Here is a 14,918-nt window from a genome sequence, read left to right as displayed (position 1 = left end):
AAATCAAAATTTTGACTTTATAAAAATATAAAATGCATTACATAGTACTGGATTATCTCCTGAATGTATTTTTTTTTTAATTTTGGGACCTAATAATTGTGCAACCAAGGTATTTCTGCCTCACTTTTTTAAAAGGATAGTGGTAACAATTATCTACATGATAAACATATCAAAGAAAAAACCACTATTATATTTATTACTCAAAAGAAAACATAATGACTTTGATATTTTAGATTAACTTTAGATTTTATTCATTCTTTTTCTGATTACAAAACGTTTTTAATTCCAGCTCATAGAGTTAGCATGTATGAAATATACTTTGTGAAGATCATAGAACTCTTCTTCTTGAGTAGCCTTCGAGAGGTTTGAAGAACTTGCTGAGTTCTATGAATTTGACTCCTATCTCTGAGAAAAGTCCAGAAGTGTTAAATTCTAACTTATAATTTATTCTTGAAAGAAATCTACATTTCCCTTCTAGGTTATAATGAACTTTGGTATAGAAGCAATAAAATAATTTTCCTTTCTACTGGTGTTGAGAAAGCCTTGCCTTAGAGATAAGTTTCAAAATAAAACCCGTTGAAATTGTAGAATCCGACAGTAATATAGCTAGGAGCAATCTCATACTCTAGTTAAAAAAATTGATCAGCAAACTAAGTAAAAGCACAGAAAGCACAGAAAACTTCATGAATACATAATATTTGAATGGAATTTTCACTACCATCTCCTAATTCAGACCCCCTCAGTATTGGGAGACAATTCTTCATAGGTCTTTCATTTTTCTGCACATCTTGCAAGCTGCCTTTGCTTTGGACTGTGTTTTAGAGGATGTATATATAAATAACAGCTATGGACAAAAAAGATAGTATCTCCCTCTGAAAAAGGGGGCAGGTGTGTTTACTGTGTGGTGTAATAAAGATATTATTTTGCTTTGGGATAAAATTTAAACAGGGTTACTGCTCATTTTAAAAGATTCAGCTTCTGCAAGCTCGGGTATCCTCTCCTGTAATGCAACTCACTGAGTGTGCATACATCATCACCTATCTCTGTGGGGATTGGAACTTGGGGAACCAGGAAAAATGCTAATACCCTCTTTATCCCTATAACTGTGAGTGATAAAGTCCTTTGTCTCTGACCCAGGAGTGTCATGTCTTCTATCTGCATACATAAAACTGCAGCAAGCTAATATCCAAGCTTGCAAATAGGGTAAAATCTGAGACCTCTCACTGTTCTTGACACTTACTCCCTCTTACTTGAGTTATAAAAAGTTTTCTCTGTTAGTTTTGGCTCCTCTAATCTCCAGACCTCTTTAATCTGCCACTGTCAGATTACTTTTTCTAATTTATACCTCTAACCACAATCTCATGGCTATTCTCTTCTTAATTACAAGGTATAAATATATTTATAAAATATATTAAAATTATATTTTAATTCACTAACTCATGTATTTATCAAATTTTTTTAACATCTACTATTGACTCTTGGTGGACATCTAGTTATGGAATTGGCCCCCAGAAGCTTAAGGACAAGTGTAATATTTAAAATGTAACTCTCACATACCATCTCTGTCTTATTTTACACTATCCTCTCCAAAGAACATATGCTCCAGCAACCTGGATTGGGTCCCCAGATAAGCCTTATGATTTTCCTACTCTTTGTCCTCTTTCATGGATAAATGGATAAATTACTTTGCTTCTCTTTCTCCACCCAGTGTATTCTCTAAAGCCCTATTTCTATTTGCTTATAAACTTTTCTCTTCGAATCTTAATTAGAAGTGATCCTTTATTTTTATTCCTTTCATATGATGCCGCTGATAGCTTCAGCCGGGCCGCGCGACTGGTACACTGGGTGGGTTTGGGGCGAGCTCGCAGGAATTAACCTGGGTAAGCTGGAGCCGGCGCTTTCCCCAGCCGGCGGTTGTGAGAAGTCGTCACTCAGGCCAGATGCGGGTTTTAAGCTTTTATTGTTACACTCCGGGATGGGCCACCCGGGAACCCGAGGAGTGAGACGTCTGGGGTCCGAAGACCCCGGGGCTCAGACGACCCAGAGCGGGGTAAGCGTGGGGCTTAAGTACTCTTGGGGAGGGGTGGAGTCTTGGGCGCACACGTCAGGAAGGGACAGCCAATCACACAAGGCAGGAGGCAGTTGCTAGGCTGAGGGCTTAGGTTAGGTATAGAGGAGTGAAGAGAATAACAGGAAGGCTTGCGGTTTAGTGGTGAGCTACGGAAATGGGCAGTCTACAACAAGAGGGGGAAGGGGGGAACAGAGAGGGGGGTTACAGGTACGGAGGGCAGAGAGTGAATGTAGAGAGGGAGAGAAGGATTAAAAAATTTTAAGCATGGCTAGGCTCCAGTCCCTGAGAAATATGCCACAATTCCTCTCCTTTTTTTTTTAAAGGCTCACCTGTGTGACAGGTGGTGGGCATTAACCTTTGCTGGGAGGGGTAGGGATGAGATTTCCCTTGCACGTGAGGCTCAGAATTTCAGGGGAAGGGTATGTGCTGAGCCGACCCTTATGCAAATCTCATGTGCCCCAGAAGAGCCAGAGGAGGCCTGTTAGAATGGCCCTCTTCTGCGGCTACTTTGTGCCGCACCCAGCGGTACCCATCTGGTAGCTTTTTGGCAGCCCCAGATGCACGCTCTCTGGTGACGTGCAGCCCCCGTAGGGGAATGGAGAGGATAGAGGAGTGGCGGAGGCACACAGCTTGCTGGGCCAGTATTACAGCAGTATGGGGCAGGCTCCTCAAGGTGATCAGTCTTGAGGGCAAGACCCAGGCCCCAGGGTGATCAGTCCTGGGGGTGAGCGACACTAGTTAGCCAAACCTGTGTTTGCCGACGATTGTTTGTACCAGCAAAGGGATTTTGGAGCTCAAGAGCAGCTAGGGCTAGGAGTTGAGTTTGTCGTTTATGGTGAGATATTTTTGAGAAAAGGCACTAGAATAGGAAGAAGATGCAGATGAGGATTATTAGTATAATGCCGTAGAAGATGAGATTAGAGAGTTATAAGAAGGAAGAACACTTGCGGATGGCCTGGAGAGTAAGGGTGTTGAGTCCGGTCTGCACGGCACTTCAGCGGTGGTAGATGTTTGGGTGAGGGCGATGGCTGCGGTGACGGCGGCTGCTGCTACAGAGGCGATGATGGCTGCAGAGATGGCGGCGGTGATCCCGAAGTCTCGCTTCGCGTGTGGGCTGAGCTGAGTGACGGAGCTGTCCATGGGCAGTGCAGGAGCGACCTACCTGGTCGCGTTGAGCGGGATCCACAGGAGTCTAGGTTGAAGTACTATGAAAACTACTGAGAAAGAGGTATTAAGGTAGTTAAGTAGGTGACATGTGTTAGGGTGACTATAGTTTGAGCAGGTAAAGAAATAGAATGGAGGACTTAAAAAGACCGTGGAAGTGAGGTTTTCGCCACCTAAAACATTAAACACATAGTAGCCCAGACCGGTAACCCTGTTACCCTCAGTTGGGGGCTGCTGGGTGCTGTTGAAGGTGACCAGGCGCCACTGGGATTCAGTTGTTCCGAGGAAGGGGTGTAGGTCTAGGCAGCTGAGGTTTCCACAGAGAGAGAGGTGGGTGAAACCGCTGGTACCATAAAGAAAGGGGGGATTATAGGGAACGAAGAAGTTATATTTGGAGGAGTTGTGAGTTCAAGGGGGAGTATGACACGGGAGCCATGGGATTTCTGCAAAGGAAGTTGAGGGTGCCGTATGGCTGTCAGGTGAGCAGAGGGGAACTGGGGGCCGCACTGGCGGGTGCGGGCGAGTTCGGTTATATCCGGGTGCAGTTCCTCTAGCTGGCCAAGGTCCTGTGAAAAGGAGGGCTTTTGGCTTTTTCGTGCTGAGTACTCCGGCGCTTATGGTTCGGGAGTAGATAAGGTGGATGCAATTAGGCCATCGAGGAGAACACGGGAGCCCGTCTTCTGCTTGTCCCGAAAGATTAGCGAACGTGAGGTTTAGTAGTTTGTTGTTTGGCTGGGAGACTTCGGGGATGGCTTGCATTGACGAATTCTGCAAAAAGGTAAGGTTAATCGCTAGGGCTTCAGGAGGGGGGGAGAAATTGGGGAATGATGATAGGTTGAGAGACACACTAGCGGGGAGGACATTGGGATCGCACGGGAGATCTAGTAAGCAATCATTAACAAAAGGTTGTGGGAATGTGGGGGAATCGGGGGTGAGGAACAGTAATCCTGGGGGATATTGGACTGCGGCCCACACTTCGCTTTCAGGAGGTTTTGCAGAAGTAGCTGTGGAGAAAATTAGAAGTGTTACAGGGAGGAGTCGCCAGGTGGGAATTCCAGAGGGGCGTGCTAGGGAGAACATTTTTACTGAAAATAACAAGCAGGTTAGCACCTAGAGGAAGAAAATGAGCAGGTTAAAACACGCAATGATGCACAGGAAAATTATGGCAAGTAGGATTCTTTCGAAGAGGCTCCAATCCTTTGGAGCAACTGTTGCTGGGTAGCGTAGGGACCGGTAAGCCCATCCTCTTTGACTGCTTTGCGCAGTCGCTTTATATCTTCCTCACTGTGGGGAACTCACGGGAATGGGCGCTGCGGGGATGGGGTGAGATTAATGGGGAAGAGCACTACCTGTGTCGGCGGCAGCGGTCGGACCGAGGGCCAGAGCTGTCCAGGTCCCGGGGAGGGGTTATTGTTAGTGGGATTGTAGCAGGGCGGCCGGGGTGGGCAAGATGGCGGTTGCCCCGGGCACGGCCCTGCGTAAGATGGCGGTGGGGGAACATAAGATGGCGGCTGCGCCTCCGGGACAAAAGGGTTAGTGCACCTAAAGGAAGAAGGGGGGGTAGCGGAGGGAGAGGCTGAAGGGGCGGGGGAGTGCTTAGGATGTTTTGCCTCCGCACTCTTAGGGAGGGCGGGGTAAAGGTTGTGGCTGTCTTCCGGTTTGGGTAGTGGAGAAGAAGGTGGAAGGGTGGAATTTGTTTGTCCGCCATTAGTATGTTTGCCATGGTCCCGCAAGGGTGGGTGCCTCTCGAGTCGCTCCTCTAACTGTTATGCAAGAGTGTGGCTAGGGCACGCACCTGGGGGACCTGGCTTTTAGAGAGAGATTGACCCATACTAGAATTTAGAGGGGACTACTCACTGCTTGTAGAACCTAGGACTGCGTTTATTTAGCAGGAGAGTCTAGTAGGCTTACCTTGGTTCAGAAGAGAGGTCCTAGGATCTCCAGTGTCTAGTCAGCGACGGAAGTGTAGAGGGTCCCTGTTCGGGCGCCACTTGCCGCTGATAGCTTCAGCCGGGCCGCGCAACTGGTACACTGGGTGGGTTTGGGGCGAGCTCGCAGGAATTAACCTGGGTAAGCTGGAGCCGGCGCTTTCCCCAGCCGGCGGTTGTGAGAAGTCGTCACTCAGGCCAGATGCGGGTTTTAAGCTTTTATTGTTACACTCCGGGATGGGCCACCCGGGAACCCGAGGAGTGAGACGTCTGGGGTCCGAAGACCCCGGGGCTCAGACGACCCAGAGCGGGGTAAGCGTGGGGCTTAAGTACTCTCGGGGAGGGGTGGAGTCTTGGGCGCACACGTCAGGAAGGGACAGCCAATCACACAAGGCAGGAGGCAGTTGCTAGGCTGAGGGCTTAGGTTAGGTATAGAGGAGTGAAGAGAATAACAGGAAGGCTTGCGGTTTAGTGGTGAGCTACGGAAATGGGCGGTCTACAACAAGAGGGGGAAGGGGGGAACAGAGAGGGGGGTTACAGGTACGGAGGGCAGAGAGTGAATGTAGAGAGGGAGAGAGGGATTAAAAAATTTTAAGCATGGCTAGGCTCCAGTCCCTGAGAAATATGCCACAATATGACACACTTATACCATGGTTATTAAATGCATCTCTTTAACTTGTACCAAATGATAGCTACTTATCTTACAGTGCTTTATACTTAGTAGGTGCACAATAGCATTGAAATAAATAAGCTAAATACCTAAATGAGAAGAATGTAAAGCAAACTGAAAACCCATTCTTTGACTATTGTCTTCTGCCAGCCAAATGCAATTAATAGATTATCTTTCTCCCTTCAGACGTGCCTAATTGAGCACCTTCACTCAGTTAACATAAGGCATGCTAGGCTGAATTTTAGCACTGTCTGGCCTTACTGGCTTCAATTTTAAGATTAAAGATTGTAATTAGGTTTTGTGTTTTATTGAGATGCTTCAAAGCTCCTGACAAGTAATCGATAGCCTGAAATATAAATCTAGACAGATTATCATTGCATGAAAATTTTCTTTCAAAAAAGAGATTGATATAATAAAAATAACTTTTGTCATTAGTAAAATTCTTATAATTTATATTCATTATTAAATATTGTTTTACAATAATACAATAAATAATCTAACACTTGTATATAATATTTATACTTTATTAATAATAATCGATAAAATTTATTGAGTGCTTATTATTATTAAGCATAATGCTAAATGCTTTATATATTCATTCACAGTAGCTCCAACAGGTACAGGCTATTATTATTACTATGTTTAATATGGGAAGATAAATTAATTACCACAGATATTAAGTAATTTGCCTGGTGACATATGTAGCCTTGGAGATTAAGGGTCATAATTATTGAGAAGTGAGGTATCAAGGATCAGGCTTTACTTGGGGATTATGCTCCTTTAAAAGGTACTGTTTCAGTAAACATAACCCCTAATGAGAAGCAAAGAAAAATTATACTAACAGATTTTTTAGGGTTGTTCTTCTCAAGATTTTTAAAATCTGGAAGATAAGATTTAAAAGCTTGAAGTGTAGAAAAGTAATAATGAAGCTTATATTAGCAGGGGGAGGTAAAATCCAATAATAAAAATAGAGTATTCAAAAAAGTTGACGCTGCAAACCATATCTGCAAACCATAAATAATATTAGGTATCTCATTCTTGAAGAACTGTATATGGCAACTATTTTGTATAAACAAGTTTTTAATATTTGAGCAGAAAACCAAAAATATTACAGGACTAATATTCAAGTATGTAGAAGAGTGAAATTAAAATATTGTTGCCTCTAGTTTTGACTAAGGAGTATGTATGTTGGATAATATGAAAAGTTAGACTTTCTGTATTGCCTTAACCTTGAGTCAACCTTAACTTCAGTTTGGCAATATGACTAATAGTTTCTTCATGCTAACAATGAGAATGCTTTTAACGATTAGTGCTTTTCTACTTGTATGATTACTTCATTGCTTATTTCTGTCCCTCTATAACGAGAGGGCAAAACGAAGAAAGGCAGATTCAATGGCTTTTCCTTACCAAGTGAGACAGAGGCAGTGTATGCTAAGATTGAGATCCAAAACCATTTTTGAGCAATAGTGCCTTTAATGCCCTCTGTGAATTCTCTTTGATTATTACTTCACCTTCTTATTTTACATAATGATATGAAGGTACTTTGCTGGTGGCCTTAGAGACTGAATTATTAAAAGGTATTTATTGCTGAATGATCGTTCTAAGAAATAGGCAGTGTTATACATAGCCAAAGAGTCACCTGTGTTATACCTTTAAATTTTTAAATTAATAATTCAAGCTTACAAAAGAAAAAAAAAGTATTCAATTAATATAGATAGCTGTAACTACATTGATATTATATCTATATATTATAATATTAAATCTATATAGATATGACACTGCCAATTTGAGAGCTGTTTTAAATCCACACAATGTACACTTTTCTCCAAAAAGAGTCAATATGTGACCAAGAACTTCTGGAGATAGTTTCAAACTTTTGTGTTACCCTGTTTTATTCCCCCCTACCACCACTGCCACAACCATTTGAAATGTTCCTTTAAGTAATCCTAAGTTAAAATGTCCCTTTCCTTGCCTTTTTGTTTCTTGGCATTTTGCCTACTGTTTTGAATATTATTCAAAAACATTCATTTTGAAAGAACACACTAGTTATTATAGTTATCCTCCTCCCCCCAAAAAGCATTTGATAAGTTAATAAGTACCAGATTTTGCTGTCTTATTCCAGTTTTCTCAAAATCTAACAAAATGGGCAGGCCATGGTGGCTTAGTGGCAGAGTTCTCGCCTGCCATGCCGAAGACCTGGGTTCAGTTCCAATGCTTGCCCATGCAAAAAAAAAAAAAAAAGAGCTCACAAATTATTCCAGAAATGTGTGTATGATTGATTATATACTTCCCAAACCAGACTACACTAAGTACAAATTTATATGAAAGGCCCAAACCTCCCTTCTTAGCTTCAGACTATTATAGACAACTTTTTAGTTAACATCTCCACTTGAATGTTCCACATGTATCTCAAACTTAGCATGTATCATACTGAGCTTTCCCTTTTTTATGTCCTTGATTCGGTGCATTCTTTTCTCAGTCTTGGCATTATCAGTAAATGGTATCATCAACTTCTGTTTACTCAAGCCAAACTCCTGGGTGCCATTTTTGATTTGCTTCTCTCTCTTACCTCCGTCATCTAATCTATAAGAAAGTCTCATCATTTTTCTCTTTCTTTTGGGGTGCTCATGTCATTTTTACCTCATAAAATTATTATGACTGTGTCTAATCTTCTATCTCATTATAGCCATCATTCTAATCCAAGACTCCATCATCTCTTTTTAAAATATTTTTATTGATAACTCTTAACACACAAACATATAAACATTCTTAACATGCAAGCATTCCATACACGGTGTACAATCAACCTCCATCATCTCTTACATAGAACTACTGGAGTGACCTCCTGTCTCCTAATCCTTTCTCTGCACAACAACCTGAGTAATATTTTAAAAACATAAATCAGAGCATGATGTTTGTGTATTTAAAACTTCCATTTAAAAATAATAATAATATGGCTTACAAGGCTCTGCATGATTTGGCCCCTCCCTGACTCCCTAACTCCTGTGTCACTCTTCTCTTCCTTCACTTTACTTCACCTACACTGGCCTCCTTTCAGCTCTCAGAATACATCCCAAGCTCTTTTTCACGTTAATACCCTCATATAAGGCATTGATTTTGCTTGTCACTCTGTTCTTCTAATCGCTGACTTTTTATCGTTTAGGTGTTTCTTAAATACACCTTCTTCAGAAAGGCTTTTCCTGATCAATTAAGGTATTCTCTATTATTGCCCTCTGTACATTTCCTTCACAGCATTTATCACAAATAGCACTTTGTCTCATCAATTATCTTTCTTTCAGTAGAGTAAAAGCTCCATGAGGTCAAGTACTATGTCTATTTTTTTCCTTACCATATGTCCATTACCAAGTTCAGTACCTGAGTCACATTAGGCCCTAAATGTTGATTAAATAAATAAATGAATTATATTTAAAATAAAAATTGATACTACTCTTCCAAGCCAAGAATATAAAAGATAAAAAATTTATAATTTAAAAAACAATTCCTATAATTTCTTATGAGATTAGAATCAACTTGTAGCTTTCATATATCATAATTTTTCTTCAAAATACTTGACAGGTTTTTAATAGCTTATTGATAATATAATTATAGACAATCAAATTATGATTGCATGAAAAATTTAACCACAAAATAAAATAATCCATTCCTTCCACTTCATTCAGTATAGTGAAATTACTCCTTGTCATCATTCAACCTTGTATTTTTCAAACTAGTTATTATTTAATACAAAGGAAAGTAGTACCTTTGAAAAGTTTTCTGAACATAACATGAATCACTTTTGAAAAGACTGTAAAATGCACGTTTTAAATAAGCAACCTAGAAAAAGACCAAATCAAGTTTCAAGAATATATAGCAATGGCGGGCCGCGGTGGCTCAGCGGGCAAAGTGCTTGCCTGCTATGCCGGAGGACCTCGGTTCGATTCCCGGCCCCAGCCCATGTAACAAAAACGGAGAAACAGAATACAAGAAAATGTTTAAAGATGTTTCCCTTTCTTCCTTCCTTCCTTCCTTCTCTCTGTCTTTCCTTTAAAAAAAAAAAAAAAAAAAAAGAATATATAGCATTTAATGAATGTTTGTTGAACACATAACTCAATAATAGAATTCAAAGGGGAAAAATAATTACATAAAGATGTTTTCCTTAAAATTGCTGGAAAGAATTAATATCTAATAAAATGCTAGGGGGATTTATTTATACCCAAACTTTTTGTGTCATGTAGAATTTCATTAGCTAGCATAACTCTTCCAACTATGACCAATTCTGCTCCTTGAGGCCATGCTGCACGAGATCAAAATTAAACTTCTACTCCTGGCCACATCGGAGATTTCATTTATGTTCTTTTCTGATGAACACATATATATTTGCAAACAATGTAGTGAATTTTAATACAGTCTCTGAGAAAGTTAAATCATTATTTTTTCTTCTAATAGAACTTGTAAAACAAATTTAAACACAGTAATAAGCTATATAAAAATGTAATTTAAACTTAACTTGTCATAAATGTTAAAAGCTTGCAATGTAGTTGGAGTATTTTATTGTGAAAATTTTAAAAGTATAATGACTCTATTCATCTATAGTTTTGTTTTGGGAAGAACAATGCATGTTTTGTTCAGGGAGTGTTTTTGAGTTTGTGATATACATTGTTTCTATTAAATTTACTAAGCTGCAGTTAAAATGTAATGTACCAGTATATCTCAAAAAGTATTTAGACTTTGATGGAAACTCTCAGAACACTGATACATATTAATTATCTCATGTGGAAAAATATGATTTGTTCATTTCTCTAAATAATATTACATGAATTTATATTTTCATTTCCATCTTGTATATTTCTTCAAGTCCTTTAAAATTCCATACTATTTGTGCAATAAATCTATTACATTTATAGTAGCACCTAGCCTTATATTATGTATCTGTTTAATCAAATTTAATGAGCATTTAACTCACTCAATTTTTTTTTTAATCCAACTACCCCTTCAAGAATAATTCTCAAGGTGTGCCCTCTCTAGACTGGTAGTCAAGAGACATTAGGTGGGATGAGAGATGCCACAGTCATCTGAGCTTATTAAGGCAATTGAACTAAACTGTACAAAATCTGTTAATAATATTACACTGTCTAAATATATAAATTAGATGGTTATATGAGGAAACTGACCCAGCTCTAGATTTGAAGTAAGTAAAATTAGGTTTATACTATATTGCTCTGTATTGTGTTTATGTTTTCTCAAGAATTTCAACATTTTGAGATTTCAATATCGTTGATAAAATTTTTACAGTAGCAGAGGGAAAATAGCAGATTGAAATTATTTCTTATTTTAAAAATAAAGATTTCCTTTAACATTTCAATAAAGACAGTGTTGATGAGGAAAAAAGAGAATTCCAACTTTTAATGTTGCTATACATTAACAGTACTTAATCAGGTTCTCTTTTTGTTATTTTGGAAGAACCCTAAACCAGTATCTAAAAGACCAGGGCTCTATTCCTCTTTGTAGTATGCTGTGTAGAATCTTCCAAAAGTCTTTGAATTTCTCTGAGGCCCAGTTTGCTAACTGCCAACTGTGTTGATTATGAAAATCAAAGCTTAACATGTAAGTCCTACTACAGTATGACCTCAGTCCTCCTTCTCAAACATTTTTTCTTCTGCTCATTGTTTTGCTTGAGCAAAACGAGTCACTTTGTTGTTCATTGAAAAGTGTCCTCTTCTTCGCATATGTGTCTCTTTGCTGGTGCTGATATCACCGATAGTATTTCTTTACTCCTGCCTTGTAATCTCTTCTCTTGGAGAGATCACCCATAAACCAAGTTCTCAAATACATTCTGATCCTGTCCTAACAAGATATAGCTTTCCAGGTCTCTGAAATTTCACAAGTGTTTAACTAAATTCCACTTCAGGGATTCATATTGTATTATAAGATCATCTCCAATATCAGATTATATGTGTTTTGCTGAATTATCCTCAAAAGTTTATCTGTGGCAGCGTATACAGACTGCCTTACACTTACAAAGCTATGATAAGCGTTTCTTAAATATAATTAACTGACAGATATTTGGTGAGCTGCAGGTTGTTTTACGAACATGGGTAATGGAAATTAAAGCATGTAAACCTGCAATGTGTAGCTATAGGAAGGAATGGAGCCTTGTAATCATAGAAAAGACAGAGTGTCTGGACTGAAGTGAAAGACTAAATGTGATTGTTTATTGCCTAGGATCATTATGACACTGTCAGTTGAGTTTACTGCAGAAAAGAATGAAGTTTTCACTATTCAGTGAGTACCCTAATATGGAATAAATCATCTACAAAGTAAAGTTTTTCATATTGGAAGTTGGAAGAATATTATCTTTTGGTGATTAATGATTTCTTAGAGAGTGTATGTTTAAGTATTCAGTCCAAATTGTATTGTTCCTTGTCTATACATCTGTACAAAACAAGTTTGCAACTCAGTGTGACAAATATAGACACATTTTGTTTCAATTTGAAAGACAAGTACATGACTATGTTTCTTCACCTAATTATAAGGAATTATCTTATATTAAAATATGCTTGCCTTCTGAGGGACTTCTGTGTTTCTTTAATATTGAATTTGAGTGATTGTTTTATTGTTGAAAAGCAACTACTTTCCCAAAAGAAGTTAGAAATTTAATGGGACAAGCATTTGGTAATTTCATCTGTTTATATGTGCAAAAATTTAAGTGCTGCTGTGAAGAGCACTAGATGTAGTTCTGAGTCCTTCAACAGTAATTTTTTTTTAACTTAAAAATACCTTTATAGTATAAAAAGATGCCTGATAATAATTACCAAAGCATCTGTTCTTTCACCCTTTTTAGTTAAGGTAGAAAAGGTGACATTATGTACCTTTTTTTCTTCGTGGGTAGGCACTGGGAATCAAACCTGGTCCCGAGGCATGGCAGGCAAGAATTCTGCCTACTGAGCCACCATGGCCCACCCATCATGTACCTTTTTATTTATTTATTTTTTTAAGTAACAAACTTGTGGACATTGTTTTCTATGGAAGGAAAAAAAAATTCTTCCTGTGACTTCAGAGAACCCATAATCCTCAAAAGGGTGTAGAATTCTTCCGTTAAAAATGACCCTCAGGGTGGTGCAGCAGTGGCTCAGTGGCAGAATTCTCGTCTGCCATGCTGGAGACTCGGGTTCAGTTCCTGGTTTCTGTCCATGCAGAAAAAAATTTTAAAAAGCCCCCAAATCATATTATATTATCATAATAAAGTTTTATTTCTTGCCCAAATTATATGACCAGTACAGCTCCCCTGCTGCATGTCACTTTCATGACAGATCCTAGACTAAAGAAAGATCCATTATGAATTGTTGGTCATAATGAGTGGGGGAAAAGAAAGTGTATTGAACGCATCCAGTCTCTATACCAGCTCCTGCCCAGAAATAATTCATGGCACTTTTGCTTATACTTTATTGAACGAAGAGATTCAAATGACCAAAGCAATTCAAATGACCACTTCTAAATTCACCAAGGCAGAGATGCATGTTCCTTCCACAAGATAGGGCAGGAAATTTTGGTGAGCAATAATAAAATCTACCAGAGGCACCATTCAAATGCACTAAGATATAAATGACTCCATCAGGGTATGTGTAATGCAGTAGCCCTGGGTAGATTCTTTCTTTTTTATTTTATTAAAACAATATGATCTATTATGTTTGATTGAATTAAAAGACAGACGGAAACATTCATTCTGAAAAAAAAAAGCCATTCATTTTATTATTTGGTAATAAAATAAAAGCAACAATCCTTTCCTTTAATTCTTTGAGGCTCACCTACCCTTTCATATATTGCTATCCTGAAAGTAACACACAAAAGGGAGTGGGCTCAGGTGATGGCTTATCTTCTTCCTTCTACCTGGCAAGTTCTGTGTAGGACCAACCTCCTTGCAATGAGGCCTCATGTATTTTATGTTTCTCTTAGCCTCTGAATGTTTATGTTTGGAATCTACCTGAGGTATGGATATTCAGGTTTTTAAAATTTTATTTTAAAATAATCTTTACCAAATTAACTAGAAAATTAGTTAAAATTGAATTAGAAAATTGAGATGCCCACTTTTTATTCAGAATAGCCATATCCATGTCATATTAGTATGAAATCTATTTAAAACAAGCAATCATATTATTTATTAATAATTCTAATAGATAAATTTATCTGAAACCAATCAAATCCTGAGGCCAGAAATTCCTTGCAAAAGATAGTTTATCAATTTCATTATCAGTTCCACAGCATCAGTTTTAATGCAATGAAGTTTTAATTATTTCATTACCACAACAATTAAGCTTTTAAACTTTTTCTCCTATATTTCAGAGACAGCAATATTTAAATAATCTCATTTTGGTGGATTTAGTCAAGAGAACCCATTAGATTTCATTTTTAAGTAAATCAAGTCTATCAATTCCAACCTTTTCATATATGCCATATACCCTTCATGTATGCCTTAAAATAACTAATTTTGTTTATAGAATGGCTGACAAAATTGGAGATAACAATTGGTATAAAGTTATTATAAAGAATAATTATGATAATTTTACTGTGGCTCAAGGTGTTGGCAAATTCTGACATATACTTTATCCTTCTCCCCAAATATTTCTATTTTTCTTTATTTTAAACACTTTTTCAAGTATACGTAGAGTGACATTTCATGTCTATGTATACTAAACATAGACATGAACCGTAGGCATGAAATGTGCCCATTTATTGTATAAAGCAACATTTTTTTAAAAAATTAGAGACTGTATTATGTTCTCTAAAAAACTTAATTTTTCCCTCTAGCATTGAGATAGTTGTTATTTCTTCATTTGAGTTTCAGATTAAATTTTTTGCTTGTGCTTAATGGCCATGTTGTGTGAAATGTGCACATTGTAAAGTGCTCGAGTCATAATTCAGTGTGGAATCACATGAGCTGAGGCTTGATGTATGAGAGATCTAGCAGTTAAGACACACTGATAAAATAGCAGCGTCTCTTCTATTTCATAATTATTCTAGAACACATGTTCATTCAGTGCAATGGCTGGCAGAATTCCCTTCATTGTTTAAATAATCTCCTTTCTTC

The 14,918-nt window shown here is 38.3% G+C and overlaps 1 protein-coding gene across 1 annotated transcript in view; it reads left to right on the top strand.

The window, feature by feature from the left end:
• EPHA6 (EPH receptor A6) overlaps nt 1-14,918 on the top strand; it is a 951,964-nt gene that overhangs the window by 368,333 nt on the left and 568,713 nt on the right.

This window comes from Tamandua tetradactyla, chromosome 10 (genome assembly GCF_023851605.1).
Source record: "Tamandua tetradactyla isolate mTamTet1 chromosome 10, mTamTet1.pri, whole genome shotgun sequence".
Classification (NCBI taxonomy): Eukaryota; Metazoa; Chordata; class Mammalia; order Pilosa; family Myrmecophagidae; genus Tamandua; species Tamandua tetradactyla.
This window is presented reverse-complemented; position numbering and strand designations above follow the sequence as displayed.